The 10,504-nt window shown below is 46.0% G+C and overlaps 1 protein-coding gene across 2 annotated transcripts in view; it reads right to left on the minus strand.

The window, feature by feature from the left end:
- The window catches only part of LOC119655153 (protein charlatan), a 40,264-nt gene extending 36,532 nt beyond the window's left edge, over positions 1-3,732 (minus strand). For both annotated transcript variants that reach the window (XM_038060893.1, XM_038060891.1), the window contains exon 1: positions 3,082-3,732. The gene's annotated coding sequence lies outside the window, so the exon portion shown is untranslated. The remainder of the gene's footprint in view (positions 1-3,081) is intronic.
- Positions 3,733-10,504: the final 6,772 nt, after the last annotated feature.

Consider the following 10,504-nt stretch of genomic DNA (forward strand, 5'->3'; position numbering starts at 1 on the left):
CTTCTAATGTAGCGTTACGGTCTTGAATGAAGTCAAGGATCAGGGCCTATGGATGGTTGCGCCAACGATTATTATTATTATATTTTATGAGTACGCGATGGGGATGTTTGTAAAAATTGAAGGGGCGTTTGACTGTGTGCCTTTCCAAAAGCTCTGTGATGCCGCCAGAGAGCATAGTGTTTGCGAAACTCTAATAAAGAGGATCTACGCTAGATTGCTGTGTGCTGAAGCACCTAACAATGGAAGCGACGTCATTTTCGTGGAGTATGCTGATCAACTTACTACTATGCGAACTAAAAAAAATCTGCCAATACACTTGCAAGTTTATGCGGATGACGTGGCTCTGTTGGTTGTTTGTCGAGATCTCGGAATGGTGTGTAGAAATACACAACGCGTCGTTGATTTGATTGGCAGTTGGTGCTGCAGGAATCGATGTTCAGGAACTCCAAATAAAACCACAATGGAATTATTTAAAGAAAGGAGGAAACTGTATGGTCTTAGCCTTACAGAGATGAGGGGCACAACTCTTTAATTCTCCGAAGAAGTGAAATATCTGGGAGTTATTCTAGACATGCTTCTTTGGAACAAACATGTAAAGATAAAGATGAAATGAGTTTTCACCGTTTACGGGCTATGTAGGCGGATGACGTGGCTGTGGTCGTTGTTGGTCGAGATCTTGGAATGGTGTGTAGAAATACAAAACGCGCCGTTGATTTGATTAAGAGTTGGTGCCCCATCGCCCTCCGAAAAGGAGGAACTTGGTCTTTGCTTTCCAGAGATGAGGACAACAACCCTTCAACTCTTCGAAGAAGTGATATATCTGGAAGTTGGAAGAGCTAGAGATGAAACGAGTTCTCACAGTTTATGAGCTGTATAGGTGGACCCTTGCCTAGCCATTGGGACTTAGGCCTTACGCCTCAGGTGGATATATGTCGCTATAATTAGGCCAATGTTTGCTTATGCATCCGTAGTGTGGGTAGTTTAAGGTAGAAACAAAAGAGTTTTCGCTGTAAATTAGAACGCAAAGAACGTTGTATTTGGGTAACATGGTGTCATGAGCACGATATCCGGCGCAGCTTTGAATGCATTACTCAATTTGCAGTCCTTGGATTTGTTTATTCAGAGCACTGCAATGAGAGCAGCTCATAGACTAATTCGAATAGATCTATGGGGAAGCAATGGAGTTGAGGGCACAGAGCATTGGAAGTGTTATTGGGAGAACTGAGTCTAGTTTTCGCAATGCCTTCTGATTCTCAGATTCCTATACATCTGTTTGGTAGAAGATATGATGTTATCTTGAAACGAAGAGAAAACTGCGACGAATCAGAAGAATGTTTGTCTGGACATACGCTACGCTCTTCTACATCGATTCCTAAAAAAACAGAACAAGATTCTGGAGCAGGAGTTTACCTCTGCAATAAAAATGAGAAGTGGTGCTTTTCCTTTGGGACAATATACAGTCCTTCAGGCTGAATTGTATGCGATGCTAAGGACGGCAACCTGGATGGTTGACGAGCAGCTGAAGGGCGGGTGCTTTGCAATCTGCAGCGATAGTCAAGCTGCATTGAGGGCGTTGAGCAGTCCTTTGATCACTTCAAAAATCGTTTAGGAATGTAGAAATCGACTGAACTCTGTTTCTAGATTCAATACGGTGGAATCACTCTGGGTACCCGGTCATTGTAGTGCAGAAGGAAATGAAATCTCGGTTGCTTTAGCAAAAGAGAGTTCAATTTTCCCCATATCCGGACCGGAACCATCAATTGGGGTTTCAGTAGCACTGGCTAATGCTGCTATCAAAAACTCGGAATAAGCTTCCCATAATGACAGGCGGCTGAGCCTTAATGCTGGTAAAGACACCACACTTTAGCTGTCAGAACCAAACAAACTTACTGCAAAGTTTATCCTGTCAAAAAGCAAGAAGACTTACAGGAGTATTGTGGGAATTCTGACTGGCCATAATTCACTAGTCGGGCATATGTTCAGAATAGGAATTATCCAAGATGATACGTGTTCATTCTGTAATGAAGAAGCGGAATCCACGGAACATTTTCTATGTGAGTGCCTCGCCTATCGAGGGCAACTATTATTACTTCGCAAGGATCTGTCTAAATTTAAATGCATTACAATTTAGGAGGGGAATCAACATATTTCTCACATTATTGGCAAGAAGTTGGTTGATTATTAGTTTCTCGCTCTCTTTGCCCGGGTGATCGGATTGATAATTGTTGTTTGTGTTCGTCTTTGTGATGGTCCGCTGTTATAGGTTTATCACTTGCACAGTATTAAATGTGATGCTATTGAAACTGAAGCACGCTCTCATGGAGATATCAAAATTGGAGAAAAATGTAACAACGTAAGATAAACTGTGTTGATCCCTATATGCCACAAAAGATTGCAAAGAGGAGATACATAAAATTGTAGTTTTTGAATTGATTTACGAAGATTCTTCAGCTCTATTGTATCTTTTTATGCATTTCCCCGGAAATTTAAATAAAAATTTTACGTTACGTTAGGTTAGGGAATCATGTCAGACGTATTGTTCTATTTTCTGTGGAAAAAACTATGTAAAGAACTAATGAGACGCGAAATGAACAAGAAAAAGCGAAAATCAATGAACGGACGAACAACAACCCTCCCCAAGCGTCTACCCTTTGTGGCACTTTGCACTCGTTCTTCATCAAAACAACTCTCGAGTTGATTTCATATTTGCTTTAAATCCGTTGTTATGCGTTCTCTGTCTACTTTGTCTACTCTATTCCACCCTCCCCAGGTCACCCCTTCGCTAGTGGCCTTGTTGTCCCACTGACTACTTGCATGGAGCCATGTCCGCTACCATTGTTCCCGTTGAATGCAATTACCCTTCCGAAGTTATGCCGTGGATTATCAGAAAATGTTACTTTACCGGATATTTTTCTATTATTCGCTGCTATCGGCGCGACGGTGGTCGCTGCCTGGACGTGGAGAGGGAGAGCTCGAAGGACGTTCGAGGGGGGAAACAACTATCGTAAAAGTGACGAATTTCTGTGAAAAATCGATAAGCGAGAACGCTGATTCCCGATTGGAATTGTGTTGTCAACCCACCATCACGGCCTGCATTTTCGGAGCGCCGTCGAATTTCTTTCCGTGGGAAATCATTCGAAGGACATCACATTTACACTGAATTACGCGGAAAGGAACCAAATGCTTGGTGTGAAAGGTTGGGGAACTCAAGTCTCGGTGTGGGCCAACCTCGCGTCGGTATGACTGGCTCTTGTTCACTTAGAAGTGCATCATGTCCGTCGTCGCCATTCACATTCCACTCGCGATACCACTGTTGAAATTTTCATCCTCTTTGGCTTCACAGGCTACTTTCCAGGATTATTATCATAGCATTGGGGGCACAAATGAGCGCCACGACACTTATCAGAAACACAGACCGTCGCGTCGCCTTGTCGGAAAATTGAATTCACGCCGGCACGAGCTGTGGAGGATCGACCGAGGAACAAAAGAAAGGACGACGTCACAAAAGCTATTCCTAAATGTATTGGCACTGGCACCTGGCTGCGAAGTTCCGGGCATACACTACCAGCAAGGCTGGTGAGGACATCCCCTTCACGGAATACGTGAAAAGTGCGAAAAATATGGTCGACCACGCGTTCACGTTTTTGCAGGCAAACTGGAAAACTTGAATTAAAAATCTTCGTGGACTGAACTTTATGCGGATCAATAAAACAATTGGAGGGTGGAGGAGAAGCAGCCACTCGTTCACCCACCACCACCCAGCAAGAGAGCAATCCTGTTATATTGTTTATGCGTTTCTGCCCATGCCCAAACGGTCGTAGTTGATGGGTTGTTATTGTTGTAAACCACCCCTTTGTGAGAAACAAAAATTAGTATTGGGAAAGGGACATCTGTTGGGGGATGTGGTTGCAGAAGGAAGTGTCTAGGCAAGGTTCCAAAGTGTATTGGGAAAGCAAGGACATATTAAGCTTAAGTCATAGGTTTGGATATGTGATATAGGAAGTAAGGAGAATCTTTACGATATTTATAGCAGGGTTTAAGGATACGCACCTGTATAAGTTTGGGAAACTGTGCATCTCAGGATTCAGGTAGGTGTATAGGATGGAATCATGGTCGATTTTGATGTAGACAATATGCATATGTAAAGTATTAGAGAGTTGATTAACAACTTCTATCTATTTTCAGTAAATTAACTAACTCTAGAGTTGAGAATGAGATACAAGAAACTAAATGGCGAACAAATATACAGTAGGGTTCAAAACCATAGAAACAGCCGACTGTTGTGTAAAACAAAACCTTATTAAAATCGGTTTACTGTCTGTGTCCGTCTGTCATGTCTGTCGTTTTATTATGGATGGAGGTGGAAATCTTACAAAGACACTGCCGCGCCAGGTTGCAGAAGCGTGTGGGATTCTCACCCATTAAAACCACCCCCACTTTCTCCTTCGTCTTTCCCCGCGGAACCGCCGCAGAGCATTACTTTGCGGGGTGGACTGCGTTTTAAGCGACCAAGCCCTCCGCTCTTCGCGTCCTCTTTGCGCGCCCCGCTTTTCCAAGTTCCTCTGGTATTCTTTTGATTGCGGAGTTCACCGTACACCAGTTTCCTTCCGACTTCAACGTTTCCCCGACGACTGGGAGCTTCTGGGGGCTTACGAGTAGGTTGGTTTTCAGAGAGTTTTTCAGACTCCTCTCCCAGAAAAATAGTGGACAGTGTAGCTGAGTCCACTCCTCAATATGGGGAATCAAAGTGTGGGACCAGCGACCCCTCTGCCAGTCATCCCATCCCCCATCCCAGCGACCCTCGCCTTGCCGCCTTTCGGTATTCTGCATCCTTTTCAGGAGGATTCATTTTCCTTTTCTCGTACAGGCATCGTGTCTTACTTGCCAGAATGTCTATCGGGATCATTCCCGCAATAACACACGCTGCGTCGCCGAATATTGTTCTGAAGGCGCGGCACACCCTTGGCACCACTAAGCCGTAAGTCATATTTACCTCCTCCGATTACTCTCACACGCCGGTGCGTCCTCCCAAACTGGGCCTCCAATGTTAGGCATCATCCGGGCTAATGATACGCTGGTATTTGCCGCTTTCTCACAGGCATAGTCCAGGTGTCCCTTGAAATTGATTTTAGCGTCAATCATCACCCCTAGGTACAGGGTGCGGCAGCATAACTTCCTTTTTTAAAATGCGCGCCACTCAGTTAGTTGATGTCATAGCGGAGCGCTAGTGGTCTCGTTCAAGAGGGGATACTGTAAAGTTTTGTCCCGACACGGTTCAGTCGCCATCATGCGTTGGAATAGTGAGGAGTGTGCCTTTGCTGTTGAGGTTTACTTTTCAAGCGGATGTTCGGTTATTGCAACACAGTGTGCATTTCGGAATCGCTTTAATTTAGCCCCGTTGGCTCCCGTCCCAGACCGCAAATCAATTGTTACATGGGTCACTACATTCAGACAAACTGCAAGTGCGACAAAAGGAAGAACTGGAGTCCCTCCGCCCGTTAGATCACCTGAGAACATTGAAGCAGTGAGAGCGTCAATGTTGCGATCTCCACGGCGTTCTGCACGCAAACACGCATCTGCCCTTGGACTATTCGATCGTTCTGTGAGAAGTTCCAACAAGACGGTGCAACAGCACACACTTCAAGAGCATCGATGGCTCTTTTGAGGGAACACTTTCCAGAGCGCCTTATCTCAATTAGAGGCGATTTGGAATGGCCGGCACGCTCTCCCGATCTGTCCCCTTGTGATTTTTCTCTATGGGGTTTTTTGAAATCCCGTGTTTATGTGAACCGTCCAAGAACCCTACAAGATTTGAAGACTAACATCCAAGAAGAAATTGCCAACATAACACCTGCTATGCTAACAAGAGTCATGACAAACGCCAGAAATCGGTTTACGCAATGTATGGAGAATGGGGGACGTCACCTAACAGATTTGTATTTGGTAACCGGTTTCGAAATGATGATGCGACCACCAACACGAATATTAACCTTCCATTTCCTCTTCCTACGGTTGGTAATCAAGACCGCGTCCGTCTTTTGTTCAGCGAGGTCAAGCTGAACCATCTCCAGCCACGCTTTTATGGCGCTAATGGTTTCGTTAGCGTGCACTTCAACGTCTTCAGGTTGATTCGCGACGACAATCATACCTAGATCATCTGCGAAAACGATTATCGTGGCCTCCTTTGGCCCGGGAAGGACAAGGACCCATTGTACATGAGGTTCCGCAAGAGGGGACCCTACTCCCGCGGTGACGATGTCATGCTTGGATCCCTCATTCGTGTCGTACCAAAGTGTCCTCTCCGAAAGGTAACTGTCGAGGAGCTTAGTCAAATAACTAGGGACACCCGTTTTAGCCAGTGAGCTATTCACTCCCAGTTAGCGGAATTGAAGGCATTTTTGATGTCCAACGTTACCACGTCACAGCATTTTTAAGACGACATTGCGTCTCGAGCCAGCTTCAAAACAACGTCTACGGCGTCGATTGTTGAGTGGGCTTGTCAAAATCCAAATTGTCGCTCCGATAGTCCATCCTTATATTTAATGATAGGGAGCAGTCTATTGTAGATGACCCTTTCGAGCATCTTTCCTACCATGTCGATGAGGCAAATCGGTTGGTATGATGATGGGTGTTCTGGATGCTTATTCGGCTTCGGGAGTAAAACTAGTTTTTGCCTCTTCCACCGGTTGGAGAAAACTCCTTATACCATGCATGTTTCAAAAACGCTGTTAAACCAGTCGGGTCTGGTTTTAACAGCGAGTTTAAGAGCTCTATTGGGAATAGCATCCAGACCGGGTGCTTTGTTATCACTAATTCTCCGGCAAATTTGCGCAGGTTCCTCCTCAGTTACCGCAGGTATGGTGTAGACGTCCAAGGGCGCCATCACGATGTCGAGCAGAAGATGCGGGTTGTGGTGTTCGCCCTCTCATCTTCTTCATAACCATCCTGTACGCTGTTCCCCAGGGGCTTCGGTCTGCCTCTGCGCAAAGTTCCTTGAAGCATTCTCGCTTGCTGGTCCGTATAACCTGCTTAAGCCTACCTTGAAGGTTCACATACCTTTGCCGTTTCTCGTCGAAGTCCAGTCTTCCTCTAGATCGTTGGTAGAACCTTCTAGCTCGAAAACATGCATTCCGTAACACCGCAATCTTTTCATTCCACCAATAGTTTGAGCGCGTTTTTACGAGGACTCGCCGCCTCGGCATAGCAGTTCTACCTTTTCTGTAGCCACACCACCGGGATTGTGGCCTCCCAATAGCATCTCTATGAATGAATCCTCTTCAAACCTTTTTATGGGCCGGCCCTGGTTTCCACCTCCGCAGGAACGCGTCCATATTCGATCTGGAGGAAAATTGCCTGGTGGTCGCTGTGAGTATAATGCTTACTGACAAACCATGCCATTCTCCTTGCCAATGTGGTACTCACATATGTCAGATCGACTATTGAGCCTGACCCTGTCCCACGAAAAGTGGAATCAATTCCCGTATTGACAAGCACCAAGTCTAGCTTCGCGAAAGACTCGAGCAGGATACGGCCCTTGGTCTTCTTAGTGCAACTGCCCCAATCCACGGCCCACGCGTTGAAATCTCCTGCTATGATCTTGGGATTTCGACTTCTTGCATCCGAGACTAGTCTATCTAGCATTCCTTCGGATTCTGCTATCGTCGCGCTTGGTGCAGCATAGCAACTATATATATAGATACTAGCTATTTTTGCCCTGACGAATCCAACTTCTGGAAACTTCATCACTTCTTGAATAGCTTAATTTCCACACGCCCATATGGCCACCTTGTCAGTTACATCTGCAGTCCAGGCACCGCTCTTATTATTGCGATAAGGCTCACTGATTATGTCAGCTTCGATTCCCTTTTCATAGATGGTCTGCGAGAGAAGGTTTTGCGCTGCCTTGCAGAGGTTGATTTGTATCAACCTCATTTCTTTCCTGCATTCAAGGCTCTCCTAAACACTGGGCATCTGCTGCTGCCTGCAACGGGCCGACAGTCAGCATACATTGAGGCTCAGTCTTGCACTCCCTGAACATATGACCTTCTCCCCATATTTTCTGCAAACTTTTTGACCTGTCACGCTCACCGGTGCATTTCGCCGCTATGTGGTCAAATTGCAGGCCTCAAACGCAGCGCTTGGGGGACACCTGCTCCCTGAGTCGACAAACGACTGGTGGTCCGAACTGCTTTTCTAAGGCGTCGTGGATATCCTTCTTGGTGGTGATTTCTTTAATGTCCTCACATTGTATAACAATCTCCTGCTTTCTGGCCCGTACTTGTGCTTCTTCTCCCAAGGACTTCTCTACCTTGCCGAGGAAATTTTCAACTGTTTTTCCGGGACACTTTTTCAGCTCCAGCATCAGATCTCCTTTTTGGGAGCGTCTGATTTGGCTGACGTTTTCTCCAAGGTCCTTCAGCTTAGGATCGGATTTGACCTTCCTGAGGATATCGGCATAAATGACGTCACCTTTTTTGGAGATGATAATTAATTCGGGCCGTAATCTTCTTTTATGAGTCGCATTTTTCTTTCCGCCAACTTTGGCCCATGCTCCTTGGTTTCTTTTTGGGACTTTACTTAGCTTGGGTCAATTGGAGCTGGCGCCGCAGATTCCACAATTTTGGTAACTTTGTTTGCCTTCCCCTTTGCCGGTAAGATGCCTTTTTACGTTTTCGCATCCTGCGAGGATCTGAAAGAATCGTTTGCTCGCTCTCTACTCCTCTTTTCAATCTTATTGCCTTTTGGATTTTGACGGGGTGTCACTTGTATTGCTTGTATGACGCTTGATTTCTTGGAGGAATTTTTTCGTCCTTGGCACTATTGTACGGTACCCGAATGGCTCGGACCATGTTTTTGATGGGCCACGTGCACATTGTGTTTGTCCCTTATGAATTCGGAGAACTCTATTATTTTTCCTCCCTCTTCTGACATTGCTCCTCTGCTTGGTTTTCCCACAGGGCGCTTTCTCCAGGCTACTTGTAGTGTTAAATGCAACGGTGGCCAAGTAATCCACCATCGAGGCACTGCAGTCGAGAGAGCCCAGAGTCTGCTTGCCCACTCCTAAAAGCCGCCGATACTGGGGTTCCGAGTCCCAGCACCGTAACTTTTTCTCTCCTTTCTTCTTCGATATTGGTTTCTTGTTCTGGGGGTCCTTCCCATAGTCATTTTTGTCCACGGGTGGGTGTTTTTCTCCACCTACCCGACCTGCGTATAAACATACCCCCCCCCCCATTTCCACGCATCCGCCGAGCATTCCCTTATCCTCACGAAGGGTCGCGTCTGATGGGAGATCTGGCGAATCTGTACAGGTCTGTCTGTCTGTCACACGCATTTTTCCCGGAGACGGTTGTAGCGATTGACATCAAATATCCCGCACGGCCAGAGACTTTTGAGAATTTCTACTCCCTTACAAAAAAAAGAGTTTAGATAAGACAAAAAGACTCCGCAGCGTGATAAACAGGAGCAAAGCTCGTTTCTAGCAGGACCTGGTTGTCGAGGTGAATGGGGACCCATGAGGACTCGCTTACAAACTGGTAACCTGAAAAATAGGGGTTCTGTGGAAACCCTGTTCATTTAAGGCCGAGGAGATGGACCGCATTGTACTATCTCCTATACACCCGGTACTGAATGATAAGAGAGCGTTTAGCACTGTCCCCTTTTCTCTATAAACAGTTGGAGAGGCAGTCCTCTCTATGAAAAATAAGAAGAAGAACCAGGATCCGATGGTATAAAAGCAAAGGCATACAAACTGGCGTTCTAACACCGACCAACTACTGTTTGGCGCTTTCCTGACAGAGGGCATTTTCCCTTCTCGTTGAAAGGTGGCGAGGCGTGCACTGATGAGCAAAGGGAAAGGCGATCTTGAGCTTCCTCCTTCACACCGATCACTTTGTATACTTGACACTGCCGCTTCTCGGGAGTAGACTCGCTGTCATGCAAGTCATGGATGCCGTTCATCGACTAGAGGCACACTAGCTCGATGGGTGGTGCTCTTCATAACGTTTGACGCCACAACTGCCTTTATTCCCTTTCCCTTTGGAGTAGGCGATTATTCACCGAGACCTGATGATCACCCGTGGTCAGTTTCCTAATGCGCATTATATTCTAAGTTCAACGGACACAAGAGGGAGCTTCATATCAGACATCACGATCGTCAAGAGGGACAGCTTTACCTTTTTGTAGACCTCGCTATTGTCAATGGATAAGCCAAGGACAAGTTTTTTATGGCTCCTCTCCTTGGAGATATGTAAAAGCAGGTGGTTGAGGCAGGGGTTGACGTGTGCCTCCTGAAGGCGAAACACAGGTTAGATTGGAGTAAACATTAAGGAGGAAAATCGGTCTGAAGTTATTTAGGTCGTTTTGAGTTTTTCCCTTGTTAAGAATCCGGACAAGTTTGACTTCTTGTCAAATCTCTGGAGGGATCTGGTTGAGCGAGATCTTATTTGACACCTCAAGGGGTACGTTCCTCGCCGTGTGGTTTAGTCATTGTAGGTAAGTGTAAATG

Source organism: Hermetia illucens, chromosome 4, assembly GCF_905115235.1.
Source record: "Hermetia illucens chromosome 4, iHerIll2.2.curated.20191125, whole genome shotgun sequence".
NCBI classification, from domain to species: domain Eukaryota; kingdom Metazoa; phylum Arthropoda; class Insecta; order Diptera; family Stratiomyidae; genus Hermetia; species Hermetia illucens.